General features: G+C 42.5%; 1 protein-coding gene across 2 annotated transcripts in view; it reads right to left on the bottom strand.

Moving 5' to 3' along the window:
• The window catches only part of LOC142153213 (sodium- and chloride-dependent betaine transporter-like), a 218681-nt gene that overhangs the window by 34938 nt on the left and 162952 nt on the right, over window positions 1-20791 (bottom strand). The window contains exon 1 of one of the 2 annotated variants that reach the window (XM_075210588.1): window positions 1861-2906. The exons of the other annotated variant lie outside the window; for it this stretch is intronic. The gene's annotated coding sequence lies outside the window, so the exon portion shown is untranslated. Of the gene's footprint in view, window positions 1-1860; window positions 2907-20791 lie in introns of those variants that run through there. 2 annotated transcript variants of the gene reach the window in all.

Here is a 20791-nt window from a genome sequence, read left to right on the forward strand (position 1 = left end):
AAAGTGGAGATGTTGCCTATGGCAATCAATCAGATTCTAGCTGTCATTTTGTAGTATGTACTAAATAAATGATAGCTAGAATCTGATTGGTTTTTCAAACCTGCTCCAAAACTCTCAGCTTGATACATTTACCCCCAATGGTGTGAATACAGAAGGCGAGATTTCCTGTTCTGAAGGATTCGATGGCGTGGACGCCCATTGGAACATATGTAATCATACCAACAGGGTTATCAAGAGAGACATTGTACAAATAACTCTTTGTGCACTGTAATGTTCTGTTTGTTATAGCGTGTAACACGTGTGTAAAATGCCTGCTGATATGTTAATTCAGATACAGATGTTTTTTTCTTTGAATAGATGTTTCGTTTTACCTTATTACTGAGATTGAGGGTAATGTGTGGCCCTTTTTGTAGGTTAGATGCCCACTTTATAGGGCCCTGTAGTGCATCAGGTCGCCTGTTACTGTTGTACGATCTATTAGACAACTGTCTAACCTGCAGCTCACAACCCTCTGGCTGAGTTTTATATTCTTCTTGATACTTCAGTACAATCTTTCTTTTATTATATTCTGCTCTGTATAACACCTTCCTGGTGTTGTAACATTGTAAAGAGCAAGGTGCACTGTCTGTCAGTAACACGTTTAACGTTCTGCAGTGAAAACAGCGGCACTGAAGGGATCTTATGACTGAGTGGATACACGGTGACACCTCCTGCTCTTTGGAAGGAGTTTTATTTACTACAATTATTGTAAGTATGTGAGAAATGCTGACTCTCCGTGTGACAGAGGTCTGGTCTGGCCAATGGGGGCTCATCGTAGCTGACAGTGTTCAGATATGATCAGAGATTGCCACACGGGTGGGAGCAGGTCAGCACAAGCCGCTACCACAGATAGAATGTGTTTTCTATAACATGACAAAAGATAACAACTGTCTACATACAAAAATGTCCACTAGACAAAAAGGAATATTATGACCTATTTTATATGGTACCTTCAGAATTTTCCATTGTTTTTACTGATGGGCTGTAATACGAACGTACAGCCCGCGGGAGTGCTAAATTCCACCATTATATAGCACTGCCACTTCCGCAGCGCTGTACAGAGAATATCTGACATTCACAATAGTCCCTGCCCCATTGGAGCTTACAGTCTATATTCCCTAACATACACAGACACACTAGAGTTTATTTTAGGGTATATTTTTGTCATCAGACAAATAAGCTGCCAGTATATTTTTGAAGTGTGGGATGAAAACGAATCACCTGGAGGAAAGTCCTACAAACACAAGGGGGAACATACAAACTCCATACAGATAGGGCCATGGTTGGGAATCAAACTCATAACCCCAGATGTATGTGAACAATAGCATACAGCACCCTCTGCAGCTGCCTTAGGGTACTGCAGCCTGTTAATAACTTGTTTAAAAATTGTCATAAAATTATATCTTTGCACCCCTCAGGGCATTATATTCCATTTAACAAGAAGGACAACGACATAGACTAAAATATACATTGTCCCTTAAATTGGATTACGTTTATTGACTACAATGATCTTTTCTCTTAAGTTTGAGGGAACAACAAGAAACTTTTCATAGTGCCAAGTGAAACTTTTTATTTATTACACATCAACAACACAAAGAAAAATGGAGCGAGAGACCCACAATCCAGCCAAAACCTTTCACACATTTACATACTATGCCCAGAACAGCCACTTGCTGACACATAGATATTTATGAGGTTGGATACGAAGAAGGTTGAACAAATTCCACTGCAAAAAAACTGCATTCATAGATTCCAAAACTAAACCTCAGTCAGCTTCTTCTTGCATGAGTTATACTCCATCTAACGCTGATGCTCACTCACCTCAGAAGTAAAGTCCACTCACTGGAGTGCAGGACAGTGACACGGATCCAGGAGACAGAGGAATGGATGTGAGTAGACAAAATGTCACATTGACACAAGATCTACCACTGCTGATGTCTGCCACTTCCACAGAGCCCGAGATCCCTTGTCTGACTATTAAACTGAGGGGGCGGGAGAGAGGGAGGAGGAGGTAGGAGAAGGGACATCTAATGGAGAGGTTACAGAGGGTGGATTACAACATGGGGTGGACTGGCTCCAGGATAATACCTGTTACAAACAGGTCACATACTCTCTGTATGCCAGAGGCAATATCCTCCACACAGTCAGTAGCTGTGTACATAGAGTCAGGTGTAGGGAGTGTATAAATAATAAGATAGTATAACCATCCTAATGGATGCAATACACAGTGTAACATTGTGACATTAAATTATCATCGAAAACCCACAACATTGAAACCTATTTATAAAACAATCTGAACATTTAGTGTAACTTTGTTGCAAAGCCAACCATGTCTATTTTGCATGTCTTTACTGTTAGGTACCTTTATACAACTTTATTTATTTTGCTCTTATTATTTACTGACTTGTGTTTGCATACAAAGATACTCATTTACATAACAGATTGTAAAAAACTGCGGAATGGGAAATGATGGGGTTGGGGTTACCCAGCAACTCGTTACAATTGTACACAAACAATAATATATTGTTAACCACCTGGGCTACGATGACAACATTCTAAGAACGCCCGTTCCTAAAACGTTGCGTGTTCATTGTCTATTATTTAAATACAGAACAGCAATCCAGACTAAAAGCCACGACCATTTTTGCGGTACACATTTATTGGATTTGTTGCTTAAAGTGGTGCCTGGATTATTCTGTTAACTACAACTCATTCACTTTGGATTTTCTAAAATCTTCTGTGGATAAATCGGATGCTCCCCGATTGTGATATCTATCCCGGCCCCGCCTTTAAATGGGTGGGGCTCTTAGTACCTACTGATGCAGGATTGAAAGAGACAGGTTATTGTTAAAGTGGGAGGAGTTTTAATTTAAGTGGGTGGAATAATGTATAAAATATTAGAATAAACCTAACTATAAGTGATAACCTTCCCCTATAAAACATAAATGTGCAAAATATAGCTATATTGAGATAAAATATGTCCAATTTCTCATTAATGATAAGTCATAATACGGCGTCTAGAAGACAGTTACAGATACGTCAGTGAAAACAAGGCCTTTAAATTAATAAATGTGTACATGTCAATAATATCATTTAAAAAAGTGCAGCCAGGACCTACAGGAGATGCCTTGACGTTGGCGGGTGAGCTTATCCCAATATAGCTATATTATGCGCAAAATTCTCCTATTCATGTGTAAGCTGACACAGTGATTTATATATTGCTTATTTTTTTTTTTACACTGTATTCTTAATTGTCCTGGCTGCTCTTTCTCAAATGATTTTATTCACTGGTAAACATTAATTTAAAGAAGCGCACCTTGTTTTCACTAATCCCCTACTAACATGTCCATCCAGGGACTCATCGTTTCTCTAGTGTCTTTAAAGGGCTTTAACTTTTTGTTTAAAATCTGTAACTTCTCTAGAGATCTGCAGACTATTGTCGCATATACAGTATGTGGATGACCTGTGTGGGAGAACCAGTCTCTCTTGCACATATCTCCAATATCGCTACACCTGAGGGCAGGGGCGGATCTAGAGGCTTCTTGTGTTGTAAGACATGAAGGTGTCACTAGATATTTATGTTTGCATCCTAATAACACAAATATATGGCAGTACACAACTTCATAAATACAGTCATAGAATATAAATGCACTAACAATAGAGCTTAAGCTTACCAAAAGATTTATGCGTCACTGGGAATGGGCAGTTGCTGGAGATGATGATTTTCTGTTGCAGCACAATGATGTCTCCTTCTGCCTGCACTGCTCTCTGTCTCCTTCTACCTGGCCTGCTCTCTGTCTCCTTCTGCCTGCACTGCTCTCTGTCTCCTTCTGTCTGCTCTGTCTTCTTCTGCCTGCACTGCTCTCTGTCTCCTTCTGTCTGCTCTGCTCTGTCTCCTTCTGCCTGCCCTGCTCTCTGTCTCCTTCTGCCTGCACTGCTCTCTGTCTCCTTCTGCCTGCACTGCTCTCTGTCTCCTTCTGACTGGCCTGCTCTCTGTCTCTTTCTGCCTGCCCTGCTCTCTGTCTCCTTCTGCCTGCACTGCTCTCTGTCTCTTTCTGCCTGCACTGCTCTCTGTCTTCTTCTGCCTGCACTGCTCTCTGTCTCTTTCTGACTGGCCTGCTCTATGTCTCTATACGCCTGCACTGCTTTCTGTCTTCCTGTCTTCTTCTGCCTGCACTGCTTTCTGTCTTCTTCTGCCTGCACTGCTCTGTCTCCTTCTGACTGGCCTGCTCTCTGTCTCTTTCTGCCTGCACTGCTCTCTGTCTCCTTCTGTCTGCTCTGCCTTCTTCTGCCTGCACTGCTCTCTGTCTGCTCTGCTCTGTCTCCTTCTGCCTGCCCTGCTCTCTGTCTCCTTCTGCCTGCACTGCTCTCTGTCTCCTTCTGCCTGCACTGCTCTCTGTCTCCTTCTGACTGGCCTGCTCTCTGTCTCTTTCTGCCTGCACTGCTCTCTGTCTCCTTCTGCCTGCACTGCTCTCTGTCTCTTTCTGCCTGCACTGCTCTCTGTCTCCTTCTGCCTGCACTGCTCTCTGTCTCCTTCTGCCTGCCCTGCTCTCTGTTTCTTTCTGCCTGCACTGCTTTCTGTTTTCTTCTGCCTGCACTGCTCTCTGTCTCTTTCTGCCTGCACTGCTCTCTGTCTCTTTCTGCCTGCACTGCTCTCTGTCTCTTTCTGCCTGCACTGCTCTCTGTCTTCTTCTGCCTGCCCTGCTGTCTGTCACCTTCTGCCTCCCCTGCTCTCTGTCACCTTCTGCCTGCCCTGCTCTCTGTTTCTTTCTGCCTGCACTGCTTTCTGTCTTCTTCTGCCTGCACTGCTCCCTGTCACTGTCTGCCTGCACTGCTCTGTCACCTTCTGCCTGCACTGCTCTCTGACTCTTTCAGTCTGCCCTGCTCCATTTATCCTTCTGCCCGCACTGCTCCATGTCTGTCTGCTAACTTAAGACATGGGTGCAGGAAAGCAAAGATATGAAGTCATCATGTTGAGTCAGTTGTTAGCATAACTACCTCACAGTGCAGAGGTTGTGGGTTCAAATCTCACCAGGGCCATATCTGTGTGGATTGTGTATGTTCTCCCAATATTTGTGTGGGTTTCCTCTAGGTTCTCCGGGTTCTATCCAAAAAACAGGCAGTATTTAACTTATGTGCAAAACAGAATACCAATCTGCACCCCTTGCATTGTAACATGGTTTTGTCCTGGAGACTGAAATAAGAATCCTCTTCATTTAAGATCCTTAATGAATCAGGCCCCTAGTCATCAGCCAACTTCTATTCATAGAGTTAATGCAACAGTGTCACCTGCAGGCTACATAATGTACTACACTCCATTCAAAATGATACTGAGGAATTCAATCAATATAATCACAGCTATACATTATTGTCTAATAAAATAACAACTAAATAGTAAATATTAATGACAAATTTGTATCTGCACAATATTATAATATAAATCACATTTGTATGGTAAAACCATTTTAAGGGAACTCTGTTCCCGCAGCAGTTAATGTCTTGCGAGCAATCTATTCCTGTCCAATCTTCTTATTTTCATCTTTTCTTCTTCGCCAATCATACTGTATTTTCCAAACTACTTATTCTAATGTACTGTACTGTTCCTCTGCTCGGCTAAATGTCTAAATGTTTTTACCCCGTCTGTGATCAATATTGGCCAAAACCATATTAGATCCTGCACTATTTAAGGGCCCTTCTGGCAAATCTAGAGTTACTGTGTTGTGTCATCCAGCTGACCCTGTTCTCTATGCGAGAGCGATATTAGGAAATCCTTTTATCGAATCTGAGTCCAGGGATCACTCAATTTGGCAGCTGTACGGCTGTTGGCTACACTGTAATCTTCATGAAGATTGCTCTGAGATCATATGTGTACTTACCCAAAACCATTTAATGCATTAAATTTAATCTGCATGCCCCCTGCTGGTCACAGAGGTTTTACTTCAACAGACCAACTCTGGAAAAATGTTATATCACTTATTTGGCCACTTGTCTGACCAAGGTAGTTAGTAGCAGAAACACCTCTGGTATCTGCATCCACCAATGTGAATTTGTTCCCCTTTTAGAAGAGGTTTCTAGCAGACCCACTATATCCACTATTATTTTTTCCAAAAGGAACACCAAATATATGAAAAGGAATAAGAAAAGTCTGAAGTTGGTGTTTGGGGGGATATCACATGTAAAGTCACAAATAGCAAAAGCTAACCACCTCGGAATAAATCTTTCCTATGAACCGGGAATAAAATTAGAAATTTTTCTCAATATCTCCTTTAAAAAATATAAATTATACTTATATTTCATATGGTGCTTTCTTCTAGGGTAGAGATATTCCTCCTAATTGATGTTCCTTCCCATCAGGCTCACATAAGGAAGAACAAAATCATAATAGTGAAGTATGGTATGAACATAACTCTCACAGAGAAAAAGATTATTCTAAAGTTCTTTAAACTCAAAAGTGTCTCTTATTATGCAGATGATCAAAACAGTCATCTTCAATCAATGAATGATCATTTTGAACACAGTGCCCCCCAGGCGCGGGCTGGGAGAGGGAAGCCCGGGGGGCAAGCAGGCATTGATGACGCGGCCGCATCCCCTGTCATGTGATGCGGCCGCCTGTGCACTGACGCGGCCGCATCCCATGTCATCAGATGCCTACCCCCCGGCCCTAATAGCGGTCTGACTGAGCGGCCCGGGGGCCGCTGCCCCCCGGGCCAGCCCGCCCCTGGTGCCCCCCTATGCCAAACTACTCACAAACGTATACTTGAAATGGAAGTCTCAATATCAGATCTGTAAACTTTTTTCTTTATCTTCTTCCTGAAGTTTATGCCATCAGAGGTCCCTCAGACAGGTATAGTATAGTATACCATAACAGAAGGAAGCGGCATATCATCATCATCATCATCATCATCACCATTTATTTATATAGCGCTATTGATTCCGCAGCGCCGTACAGAGAACTCACTCACATCAGTCCCTGTCCCATTGGAGCTTACAGTCTAAATTCAATTATATACACACAAAGACAGACAGAGAGACTAGGGTCAATTTTGTTAGCAGCCAATTGACCTACTAGTATGTTTTTGGAGTGTGGGAGGAAACCGGAGCACCCAGAGGAAACCCAGGCAAACATACAAACTCCTCACAGATAAGGCCATGGTTGGGAATTTGACTTATGACCCCAGTGCTGTGAGGCAGGAGTGCTAACCACTTAGCCACCGTGCATATAGTATAATACCATCTTTTATTATATTTCCAGATTAAAACATCAATAGTCCAATAGTATCTTCAAACTGGATTATTCTCTGGGGCTTAATAGTTAACTATAGGAGTACTCCCATCTGGTGTCATAGGGGAGGGATAGACAGGATCTATAAGTTGGATGGGTGGAGAATTAAGCAGTCTCTGCGGTTCTGGACGTTGAATGGTTGGCGGTATTTGGTAGCAGGGCTGGACTGGGACTAAAAATCAGCCCTGGCATTTAAAGCACACAGGCCCACGTGTTGTGGGCTCCATGCACTATATTGTTGCACACTCATGCTGGCGCAGTACAATATGATGTAGTATGAGTGTGTGTGTGTGGGGAGGGGTATTTATTTCTCCTAAAGACCCTCAACATTACATTGTTAGCACCCCAATTACATCAATAAATACCATGACAATACATTATTAGTACCCAAATTACAGAAATAAATATCCCCCCACACACACTCATATTACATCAATAATCACCCATATTACAGCAACCGGCATTACCCCCCACATTACAGTGTCCAGCATCACCTCCCACATTATATCAATACCCTCTTCTACTTATTAACAATACTAAGCCCTAAACACAATACAACATGGCCACCAGCACGCCACCCCATACTACAGCAATACCACCAATTACAGGGGCGCACGGAGGATTGTCGGGGGGGGGGGGTTTCTCCCCGCCGACCGAAAAAAAAAAAAAAAAAAAAACCACGAGAGAGAGCTGCTGCGCATGCGCAGCAGCTCCGTTTCACCAGCGCTGTCCTATACAGCAGCCGCGGCGCTGTCTAAGAAGCGTCTGCGGCGGTGCTGTATAAAATACAGCACCGCCGCGGACGCTTCTTTGACAGCGCCGCGGCTGCTGTATAGGACAGTGGCCACTTAGTTAGCGCAGGGGGGGTTTCTAGAGACTCAGAAACCCCCCCTGTGTGCGCCACTGAATTATACAGACGCCACTGTAGGAAACCAATGTTTTGCTTTTTTCAAATCTCCCAAAAAATAGCAACAACTAACAGAATACTTACACACATATAGATAAGAGGTACCCTTTTCCCTCAATTAAGTAGTAATGGCAGAATTTTCATGAATAAATGAAATAAAACTCTAACATATATCTAAAAAAAAAGATAACTATTGAATGATCATTTAAACCCACACGGCCGCATTTAAAGTATTTCCATCTACAGCAAAATGTCAGGGAAAAATATTTTTTTTTACCACAGTAACTGGATATGCATCTTTTTTATTAATTTTACATAACACAGTATATAAATTAAGGGGGAAAGAGGAGGTGGGTGAGAGATAATTGGATGTGATCCATCAGTTTGATTAGATAGGAAACATTTAGATTATTTACCTGGAGACGTCTACCCCCTTGACTCACAGGCAGGGCCGACAAGAGGAATTTTGGGCCCTGATACAGAAACTTTTTTGGGCTCCCATCATATTCAACAATGAAAGACTTGCCTTTGGCAGAAGTTCATATGATGCCACATCTTCCTGCACCACCTACTCCCCTGGCTCTCTCACACGTCTTCCTACACCGTCTACCCCCCTGGCACTCACACGTCTTCCTGCACCCTCTACCCCCCTGGCTCTCTCACCCCTCTTCCTGCATCCCCTACCACCCTGGCTCTCTCACCCTCTGTCACAGCACCCCTTCCCCTTTGGCTCTCTCACCCTCTCTCCCAGCGCCCCCTTCCCCCTGGCTCTCTCACCCCCTACCCCCTGGCTCTCTCACACGTCTTCCTACACCGTCTACCCCCCTGGCACTCACACGTCTTCCTGCCTGCTCTACCCCCCTGGCTCTCTCACCCCTCTTCCTGCACCCCCTACCACCCTGGCTCTCTCACCCCCTCTCCTAGCGCCCCCTTCCTCCTGGCTCTCTCACCCCTCTTCCTGCATCCCCTACCACCCTGGCTCTCTCACCCCTCTTCCTGCAACCCCTACCACCCTGGCTCTCTCACCCCTCTTCCTGCACCTCCTACCACCCTGGCTCTCTCACCCCCTCTCCCAGTGCCCCCTTCCCCCTGGCTCTCTCACCCCCTCTCCCAGAACCCCCTTCCCCCTGGCTCTCTCACCCCCCTCTCCCAGCACCCCCTTCCCCCTTGGCTCTCTCACCCCCTCTCACAGCACCCCTTCCCCCTTGGCTCTCTCACCCCCTCTCACAGCACCCCTTCCCCTTTGGCTCTCTCAGCCCCTGTCACAGCACCCCTTCCCCTTTGGCTCTCTCACCCCCTGTCACAGCACCCCTTCCCCTTTGGCTCTCTCATCCTCTCTCCCAGCACCCCCTTCCCCCTGGCTCTCTCACCCCCTACCCCCTGGCTCTCTCACACGTCTTCCTACACCGTCTACCCCTCTGGCTCTCTCATCCCTCTTCCTGCACCCCCTACCACCCTGGCTCTCTCACCCCTCTCCTAGCGCCCCCTTCCTCCTGGCTCTCTCACCCCTCTTCCTGCATCCCCTACCACCCTGGCTCTCTCACCCCTCTTCCTGCAACCCCTACCACCCTGGCTCTCTCACCCCCTCTCCCAGTGCCCCCTTCCCCTTTGGCTCTCTCATCCCCTGTCACAGCACCCCTTCCCCTTTGGCTCTCTCACCCCCTCTCACAGCACCCCCTACTCCTTGGCTCTCTCACACTCGTGACCCCTCCCGAAAATTGCTCCCCCCTTTCCCCCCGCGAAAATCGCGGCACCCCTACAAACCAGCCACCAAGAAGACAGGAGGAGTCAGGCCGGCCCATCCAGCCATCGGATACAGGACTGGATGTTTGTTGGTGCTCAGTTATTGGCGTGCTGGCACAGCTGATGGTGATCCTGGATGGAGAGTTGCCGGAAAATGCAGTACAGTTGACGGCCAGTGGTTGGGGCGCACATTATGGTAGTGGGCACGTTGAACCCGCCTCTCTTTGTGTGAATCAACTATAGTCTCGGTGCAGGTACAGCCCCTGTGGGTTGCCCTGTGGTTTCTTTCTGTCTAGCCCAGAGGATGGGCGGGTTCTGTAATCCTGGAACGCAATGTCCTGCTAAGATAGATATGTGCATCCGGGGTGTGATTGGTTGTCCCCCACTTGAACCCAGGGATTTGATTGGTTGTCCCAGTTGATCAGGTCCCAATGGTTAATGCTGGGACAGTTGGGTTTTGCCTGCCAGATGTCGGACTGGCTGCTCTCTTCTCCACCACCATATTTAAATAAATTATTTAAATTTGCCACACTCAGGTCTCATGTTAGTTATTTAAGGTTATAGTTAAATAGGGGTAAGAAGGTAAAGAAAGTCAGGACATCAGCCATTAAGCCTTTAAAAATCAGTGTGTATGCACTCCTACCAGAATGAGGCGGTTATACAGCAGTGTATAATGATGTTGTATAGAGACCCCGGGATATCCCAGTCACTGACAGTCTCCCCACATTCAGTTTGCAGGATATGCAGCAATCCAAGGTTATAACTTAAATATTTCTATCTAACCAATCGCAATTGGATCTAACAAATCACATAAAATCATTTAAAAGCATCCCCCATCTTGCAGCTTGTGTTCATCATAAAGAATTTCAAATATTTAAAATCATGTATTAACATGAATCATGAATCAGTGCTAGCTGCAGGAAGTGCAGCTAGCATCAGTTGGCACACATATTGGAACGCATCCGGAATTTCTTTGAAGCCGCTTCCGGTTCCTTTATTCGGAGCCGGATTAGTTTCAAACAGGAAGCTCCGATGGTAGTATCTGGACGGCATATTGCCACACATTTTAGTTTCCGATTTTGCTTGTATGTAAATCAGACGTCACTTTCGGAGCTTGTAAATAAACTGCGTACAAAGCCTCGGATTCATGTTAATCCTTTCTGTGATATAAGTGCAATATGTATTTAAATCATCAGACAATAAATATTTCTATAATAGAGAGAGAAAAATAACATAAGGACACAGCATCTTTCATCCTTAATTAAATTAAAAAACATTTGAGCTCAAAATCCTTATTCAGTCCTTTAGATATGAGGCAATCTCATTTAAATATCCAAGACATTTCTGTCCTTGCTAACTTATTTTCTAAATCCCTTGATTTCCAATTAGTTTGAGCAGCATCAATACCAATAAAAAAAGAGATATAATTTGTGGAGCAGTTATGTTTTTCTGCATTGGACATCAAGCCTTTTTTTTGTTTATATATGACACTCTCAATTTTTTTTATGTAGGCTATTGTACCTTTTTGCAAATGATGTATCATATTTTTTAGTGGATTCAGCATTCTGATCTTTTTTAGCATTACGCAAATTTTGCCTCTCCTTTTTCAATGCTCTTTGTTTAGCCTGATCAAGGAATTCCTCATTAAAGCCCTTATTTCTAAAATTAGATTTCATTGTTTCCATCTGATCTTGGAGGACATTTTGTTCTGTACAGTTACGCCTTAGCCTCAGGAATTGGCTATATCGGACTCCATTTAACCAAAATTCATGATGTTCACTGTTCTTTTGGATAAAAGTGTTACAGTCTGGTTGTTTTCTGTAACACTTTGTTTGTATTTCCCCATTACTAATATAAGTTACAAGATCTAGAAAATGGACTGTTGTTTTACTATTAAAAGAAAATTCAATATTCCAAGTATTGTAATTGAGGTAAGAACAAAATTAAGTAAAGGGATTCTTCTCCTCCACACCAAATAAAAAGAATATCATCTATATATCGAAGCCAGGATACCAGGCCTACCCCGATCTTGTCTACATGGTCTATAAATAGATGTTCCCAATAGGCCATGAATAAATTGGAGTAGCTCGGGGCGAACCTGGTACCCATAGCCGTGCTGACCCTCTGCATGTAATATTCTTTATTAAAATGGAAATATTTGTTATGTAAAATAAATTGAATGCATTCTAAAATAAAATATTTTAAATTAGTTTCATAGCTAGTTGTGTTTAGAAAGTATTCTATAGATTGAAGGTCCCTTTGATGCAAGATGATTGTATGTAAGGAGTTAACACCCGCAGTAACTAGAAAATAATTCTCATTCCACTTCAATTTACTTTTCGTAGGACATCTCCCATATCTCTCAGATATGAGGGAGTAGTTTTAACTATCAGCTAAAGATAGTGATCAATATACGCTGATAGGGTAGCCAATATACATATAATAATTGGGTGACCTGGGGGGTCCATTAAAATCTTGTGGATTTTAGGTAAAATATAAAGATATGGAGTAGTCGATGCATTAATCCTTAAAGAATCCACCACATTTTTATCAATAGTCTTATTGCATTCATATTTCACAATAAGTTTTTCAAATCTATCCTTAATATCTGGTGTTGGGTCTTTCTAAGCTTCTGGTAGGTTTCCCCATCTTCCAATTGTCTAATGACCTCTTTAATATAATAAACTTGATATAAAATAACAACACCCCCACCCTTGTAGGCCGGTTTAATTATTATATTATTATCACGCTGAAGAGATTTCAGGGCAGTCCTTTCTATAAAAGTTAGAGTTTGAGTAACTATATTCTTTTTATTAATTAATTCTATTGTCACATTATCTGCTACTAATTAGTTAAAAGATTCCACGTACTGTCGAAGTCGTATAATTGGATGAACGAAAGTATATTGGTTTAATATTGTTTTGCCGTGTAATTGCGATCCGTACACCACGTAACACGTGGCGTGGTGTGATCGCACGGTAAAATACGCAGGCACACACTCGCATTACAACATTTAGTTATCTATATAATTCGTATTCATATTGGTACCGTTACACTGTAATTTATGAGCAAATAATATTTGGTTTATTAGTAGTATATATATACATATATATATATATAATGATTATACGTACGCTTCAGTGATATATATGGTTCAGGTTGTGGGAAAGGTGGCATGTCTAGTATCATACTGAAACCCTATTCATCAGCAGCTGTCCGGTGCAGTCGGCGAAGAGATCGCACATTGCATACTTTAGTTATTGATATTAGGGAATAATCCTTTGTATGATGCTGGCTATGAAAGGAGCAGACCCCCTGGAGAGACGACCCCCACCTTTGGATTCCTTAGATTGAATCAACCTATGATCTGTTTACCCTGGACCCACCCAACGTCTGGACCTATAGAAACAATCTACGTCATCTCTATTGTTCACTGTGTAACACTGTACTGTATACAATCATAGCTGCACACTTCCTGGCTCTCAGTCAACTCTGACACAGTATTCTAACAGATATACTGTCCACCGGGTCCCGTGGGTGCGCAGCGTGCGCATGCGATAGCATTGGTATGTACTTATCTTTTGGTATTGGCTGTACTGTACTTTATCATAATATAATAATGTATTGAATTGTTGACTATTTACATCTGCTAAAATAAATCACTTTGTGCTTTGGAAACACATACAATTGATTGGGCAATGCTTATTTGAAAATGATAGAATTACTTTAATAGTACGGACCCTTAACATGTGCAGGAAAGAAAGTCGATTTCTTTCTGGACTTATATGATGGTAGTTCAGAATTGTTCTCAAAATCCTCATCGTCATTCACTTTATTTTTCTTATAGAATAATTTCTTTATTGTGTGTTTCCTTATATACTTCTGTATATCTATGTATACCTAAAACGGGTCAGGGGAAAATGTTGGAGCAAATTTGAGACCCTTAGAGAGCAATGACAATTCAATTGGACTCAAAGCTCCCATGCTCAAATGAAATATTTTAATATCTGTATCACCAGTATTACTTGGCTCATTGATCTCATTTTTCACAATCGAGTTCTTAAGAGCTAAAGTTTTCATATTCAATTCCTCCTTTCTCTTAATAGATTTCTTCATTATCCTATATCTTTTTTTGTTTCTTTTAGATTTACAAGCATACAGGGCCCCCTCTGGATTAGTCAGTAGCGTAGATTCTAATATCTGCTTATTTTTCAGTTCTTTCTGTACGTCGTCCTGATGGGGACATCCTGCCAATCTAAGAAAGGGAAGAATCATCCTCTTTTAAAGGTCAAAAACGGTTTTTAACAGGTATAGGAGACCTATTGTTATAGCAATCATTCCATCTATTGTTTCTCTTGTTGGTATAATTATACTCTTCTTCTCATATAGGGAGTTCTGTTATGGTAATTATACTGCGACTAGTTGTACTCTCTCAAAGGGGAATAATTTATTTTTCGTTTAGCGGGAGACCTATTGTCCCTATTATCTATATTACATTAATCTCTTTTATTTTCTTTCTTATTTAGTAGTTTTAGTGATGTTATTTTCTTTTTCCGTTTTTCACGCTAACCATGTCTTTATCTTGTTTAATTTTCTTTTGCTTTTTTTTTATCATCAAGTCTTTAGTAATTTTCTTAACTTTAGATTCTAGATTTTTAACATGATCTTGTACATCCTTAAAATCCCTGAATGGATTAATTAACAACTGTAGACTCTGAATCTCACTGTCCATATGTCTCAAATTCATTCTTCGTTCATCTAAAATAAGTTGAATCAGGGAAAATGAACATTGGTTTAAAATGGTTTCCCATCTTGTTTTAAATTCTTCGGAGGAAGAGGAAAAAGATGACTTTTTGATCATTTGAAGGCCTTTCGGTATGAGTTAGCGGGTTAGGTAATGTTCTAACGTTGCTACCTCCTACCAGAACTTATTCTCTTTAATAAGAATCTTCTCTAATTTGTTAAGAACAGGTTCTAAATCCTTGTCACATAGCTCAATTGGGGTGTCTTCCCATTGAACAATTCCTGAGCCATATGAATTTTGGAATCTCTAAAGGGGAATATAGCGCAGCTGTTACAGTCTAAAATGTGTATATAAAGGGTATATCAAAAAGTAAAATAAACGTATACAGCGCTCCACTTCTTGACTGCTGCCGTATAAACTTCAAATCTAAGAATACACAAGTTTAGTGTACATGTATAAAAGCAGGAATAACATCAGAAAATTTTTCTCAAGAGCAATCAATATCCCCTTTAAAAATATAAATAATACTTATATTTTATATGGCGCGTTCTTCTAGGGTAGAGATATTCCTCCTAATTGATGTTCCTTCCTGTCAGGCTCACATAAGGAAGAACAAAAACATAATAGTGAAGTTTTGTATGTACCGAACACTCAAAAAGAGAAAAAGATTATTCTACAGTTCTTAAAACTTGAAAGTGCCTCTTATTATGCAGACCTCCACAAATCAGCTGGTTTTAGAATATCCCTTTTGTTCACAGCCCACAGAACTGGTCGTTCACAATACGAAGGCAGATGATTGGACACTGAGGCTGGAGTTTGGAAACTGGAAGAACCTCCTTAGGGGCTTGGTCCTCTGTTTCTGAAGTTTGCCTCATGCCTGTAAATGTGGCTTTTGGCCCCTGGAGCAATAGTAGCAGATGACTGACTTCTTTACTCCCCCCTCTCTATTGCAGTTTTTACTCTACAGGACCATCAGAAGTTATGTGGGAATCTAGTTGATGTGATGCCCTGGATCTTCCTATTGCATTTTCTCCAACCAGAGCATTTTTAATCAGATAAAAAGAATATGTTTCTGGAGATGGTGAAAATAGCTGATTTGACCTTTAGATAGTCCCCTACATCTTCACACTTCAAGACCAAGATAGGCCACCAGTACCTATCTAACTTGCTGGGGGGCAGATGGATTGCCCAGAAACTCTTGGGCCAAGCCTGGGCTGAGGCCATTGTCTTAAATGGGGTAAGAAAGGTCTCAGGGTCACCTCCCTCGTTCATGTAGGGATCAGCACCATCACAGATAACTAGGAGGACAGAGTTGCAGGAACTAACCCTCAGCTCTGCACTTCACCCCTCTTCTGAAGAACAGTCCTCTCCTACATGCAATAGTGTGAGGAGATCCCGACTCTGTTTGCTCACGAACCTGGTCTGTGAGTGGTGCAGCTCTATTCTTGTAACTCTTTCTGGAGCCCATGTTGGACAAGGGCCTCCATGATGGCTCTCTTAAATCCTAAGGGTCAGTACTTGACTCAATCCCACACTAACACCAACGTCTGGAAGGCTTGTGTCAAGTTAGAACTCAAGAGAAAGACGTACAGCAGCTTTATGTGTAAGAACAGCAAACGCCACACTATAGGAAGAGCGAAGGAGCTCTATACAATATAAAGAATATATATATATTGTAACAAAAGGAGGCATTTAGCTGGCAATATGCAGAGAAAGCAGGGAAGTAGAGTAAAACATTGGCACAGTTATGTACCTAGGTGGAGATTAAACCAGGTAAAAACATATGTGTAGTTTAAAATTGGTTTACTTACATGATTTAAAAGCTGCTTCCTCTCAGCAAACAGACAGGGTGGGTCTGATAGTCTAAACAGAGCCAGGGATGGGCGTTTCCTTTTAAAGAGAAGGTGGGTGTGTCACCTGTCCATCAAGCTAGGCCTGTGGGAGGAGTGTCAGGTATAAAACCCTGCTTGTTTCATTGTTCAGGGAGATCAACGCTGGGCTAGCTGGCTGATCTGGGCAGAGAGCTGGACTATGTATAGTAAGAGTTGAGGGTCTCCATAATTGCTGTGCAAGTATACGGTGTCAAAACATTATTACCATCCTAACAATAAAGAACCATAAAAAGGAAGAAGTTGTACGCGTGTGCTTCTGCAGTAGCGGGCTCTTGCCACAATATATATATATAAAAGCCTAGCGGCGTGTGTTAGTGTGTGTGTGTGGGAAAAACTATTTTCTCAGAAAGGGCTCATCCAATTGACCTGAAATTTGGTATACTGACATTATTTGACAAAAAAATTATAATAGTCAAGTCAGTTAACTTCCATCATCCCCCCTTCCCCCCGTGGGAGGGGTAGTAAAGGCTAAATTTACGAGTTGAGGGATCAAACTCATTTTCGTGAGGTAATTTTACCTCATGAACACACATTAAAAAGGGTGTAATGTCAGGAAGTAACGCTCTTCCTCTGAGGAGGCCTGGGCTAGGTCCAAATGCATGACCAGAACCTTTTTAAGACCTTAAGTAGCTTGATTTGACTAGAATGCATGAGTATCATGCACGGGTTAACTTGTGTGTGTATATATATATATATATATATATATATATATATATTATTTACTAGGCAGAGGAAAGCACAAATGAGCAGACATACTACACTCCTTCCTCTTAGTAACTTACTCCATACTGAGCTTGTTGGGTGTTATAAGGGACATTTGCCCATCCAATGAGAGGAAGTGGTGGAGCTATCTCATGCATCTGGAGAAGATACCCCCTTCCCCACATGTGGCTTCCTCTCACCCTGCGTTCCACAGAGCCACACATGAGATTTGCAGAAAAGCATTAAATCCTGAATCCTTTTACATCTACATTACAGCTCTCTACATTTCTCTAGACATGTGAGAAGACATCACCATCCAATCACAGGCTAACCTGTTACATAGACTGTGTGAATGCGCTCACTGTGACATCACCATCCAATCACACACTAACATGCTACATAGACTGTGTGACTGCGCTCACTGTGACATCACCATCCAATCACACACTAACCTGCTACATAGACTGTGTGACTGCGCTCACTGTGTGACATCACCATCCAATCACACACTAACCTGCTACATAGACTGTATGACTGCGCTGTGACATCACCATCCAATCACACACTAACCTGCTACATAGACTGTGTGACTGCGCTGTGACATCACCATCCAATCACACACTAACCTGCTATATAGACTGTGTGACTGCGGTCACTGTGTGACATCACCATCCAATCACACACTAACCTGCTACATAGACTGTGTGACTGCGCTGTGACATCACCATCCAATCACACACTAACCTGCTACATAGACTGTGTGACTGCGCTCACTGTGTGACATCACCATCCAATCACACACTAACCTGCTACATAGACTGTGTGACTGCGCTCACTGTGTGACATCACCATCCAATCACACACTAACCTGCTATATAGACTGTGTGACTGCGCTCACTGTGTGACATCACCATCCAATCACACACTAACCTGCTACATAGACTGTGTGACTGCGCTGTGACATCACCATCCAATCACACACTAACCTGCTATATAGACTGTGTGACTGCGGTCACTGTGTGACATCACCATCCAATCACACACTAACCTGCTACATAGACTGTGTGACTGCGCTGTGACATCACCATCCAATCACACACTAACCTGCTACATAGACTGTGTGACTGCGCTCACTGTGTGACATCACCATCCAATCACACACTAACCTGCTACATAGACTGTGTGACTGCGCTGTGACATCACCATCCAATTACGCACTAACCTGCTACATAGACTGTGTGACTGCGCTCACTGGGTGACACCATCATCCAATCACACACTGACCTGTTACATAGACTGTGTGACTGCGCTCACTGGGTGACATCACCATCCAATCACACACTAACCTGTTACATAGACTGTGTGACTGCGCTCACTGTGTGACATCACCATCCAATCACACACTAACCTGCTACATAGACTGTGTGACTGCGCTCACTGTGTGACATCACCATCCAATCACACACTAACCTGCTACATAGACTGTGTGACTGCGCTCAATGTGTGACATCACCATCCAATCACACACTAACCTGCTACATAGACTGTGTGACTGCGCTGTGACATCACCATCCAATCACACACTAACCTGCTACATAGACTGTGTAACTGCGCTGTGACATCACCATCCAATCACACACTAACCTGCTACATAGACTGTGTGACTGCGCTCACTGTGTGACATCACCATCCAATCACACACTAACCTGCTACATAGACTGTGTGACTGCGCTCAATGTGTGACATCACCATCCAATCACACACTAACATGCTACATAGACTGTGTGACTGCGCTCAATGTGTGACATCACCATCCAATCATCACACACTAACCTGTTACATAGACTGTGTGACTGCGCTCACTGGGTGACACCATCATCCAATCACACACTAACCTGCTATATAGACTGTGTGACTGCGGTCACTGTGTGACATCACCATCCAATCACACACTAACCTGCTACATAGACTGTATGACTGCGCTGTGACATCACCATCCAACCACACACTAACCTGCTACATAGACTGTGTGACTGCGGTCACTGTGTGACATCACCATCCAATCACACACTAACCTGCTATATAGACTGTGTGACTGCGGTCACTGTGTGACATCACCATCCAATCACACACTAACCTGCTACATAGACTGTGTGACTGCGCTGTGACATCACCATCCAATCACACACTAACCTGCTACATAGACTGTGTGACTGCGCTGTGACATCACCATCCAATCACACACTAACCTGCTATATAGACTGTGTGACTGCGCTGTGACATCACCATCCAATCACACACTAACCTGCTATATAGACTGTGTGACTGCGGTCACTGTGTGACATCACCATCCAATCACACACTAACCTGCTACATAGACTGTGTGACTGCGCTCACTGAGTGACATCACCATCCAATCACACACTAACCTGCTACATAGACTGTGTGACTGCGCTCACTGTGACATCACCATCCAATCACACACTAACCTGCTACATAGACTGTGTGACTGCGCTGTGACATCACCATCCAATCACACACTAACCTGCTACATAGACTGTGTGACTGCACTTATCAGAGTTACAATGAGGACTAACGAAGCATTCCCATAGAGGGGGGCCACATGGGCCCCTCAGTCCTCCTGTTGCCTACCACTGATGTACAGGCTCTTATTCTGCTTAATAATATAAGCCACATGGTGCCACCTTTCTCACAGGCTGCCTTTCTGTATGTTATTTACTGACAGGAAGAATCTGCGTTCTGCAAATGTCACTGACTCAACTATTGTAATAAGCCTTTGTGTAGACTTGTATATACTTGTATGGTTATTTATAAATGTGATTATCACTTAACTTCAATGAGAAAAACACAACAATGTGGCAATATGAGTCTATGCCAAAGAACTCACAATAACCTTGCATTGAGTTAGCGCTCCCATTCTTTTAAGTAGGACTCCACCCAAAACTTACATTAACTATTGATTGTAGCTCAAAATGACAATAGGTATGTATAGTCAAACAGGCGCAAATAGGATAGGCTGCTCGTATAGCCATCCAAAAATAGGTCACCCCAACAACCTATATAATAAATCAATTGTCAAAATAAAGGTAAGCCTAACCAAGCGCCAATCCCAAAATCAAGATATAGCTATGAATGACCAGAACGGTCCAACCAGAATTGCTGACTGACGCTATTCTAGATGTTCATTGCAAAGATAATTGAAAGAAATTTTTTTTTTCAAAATCAGAAATAAACATCTGAAACAATAACAATGAAAAAAACAGGCATATAAATACTGCAATAAATGGATATAAAAATCCTTCCAATAATCAGGTATTATAAAAGGCTGTGTCCGTATATAAATTCTGCCCCTGAAATAGGTTAATATCTCTGTGGATCTGTCACACATGGTATCCTCAGTCCGATAATAGATACAACAGTCTTTTCATAGATACATCCCCTACCGTATCTACAATCTCAGG

Source organism: Mixophyes fleayi, chromosome 4 (assembly GCF_038048845.1).
Source record: "Mixophyes fleayi isolate aMixFle1 chromosome 4, aMixFle1.hap1, whole genome shotgun sequence".
In the NCBI taxonomy this organism is placed as follows: Eukaryota; Metazoa; Chordata; class Amphibia; order Anura; family Limnodynastidae; genus Mixophyes; species Mixophyes fleayi.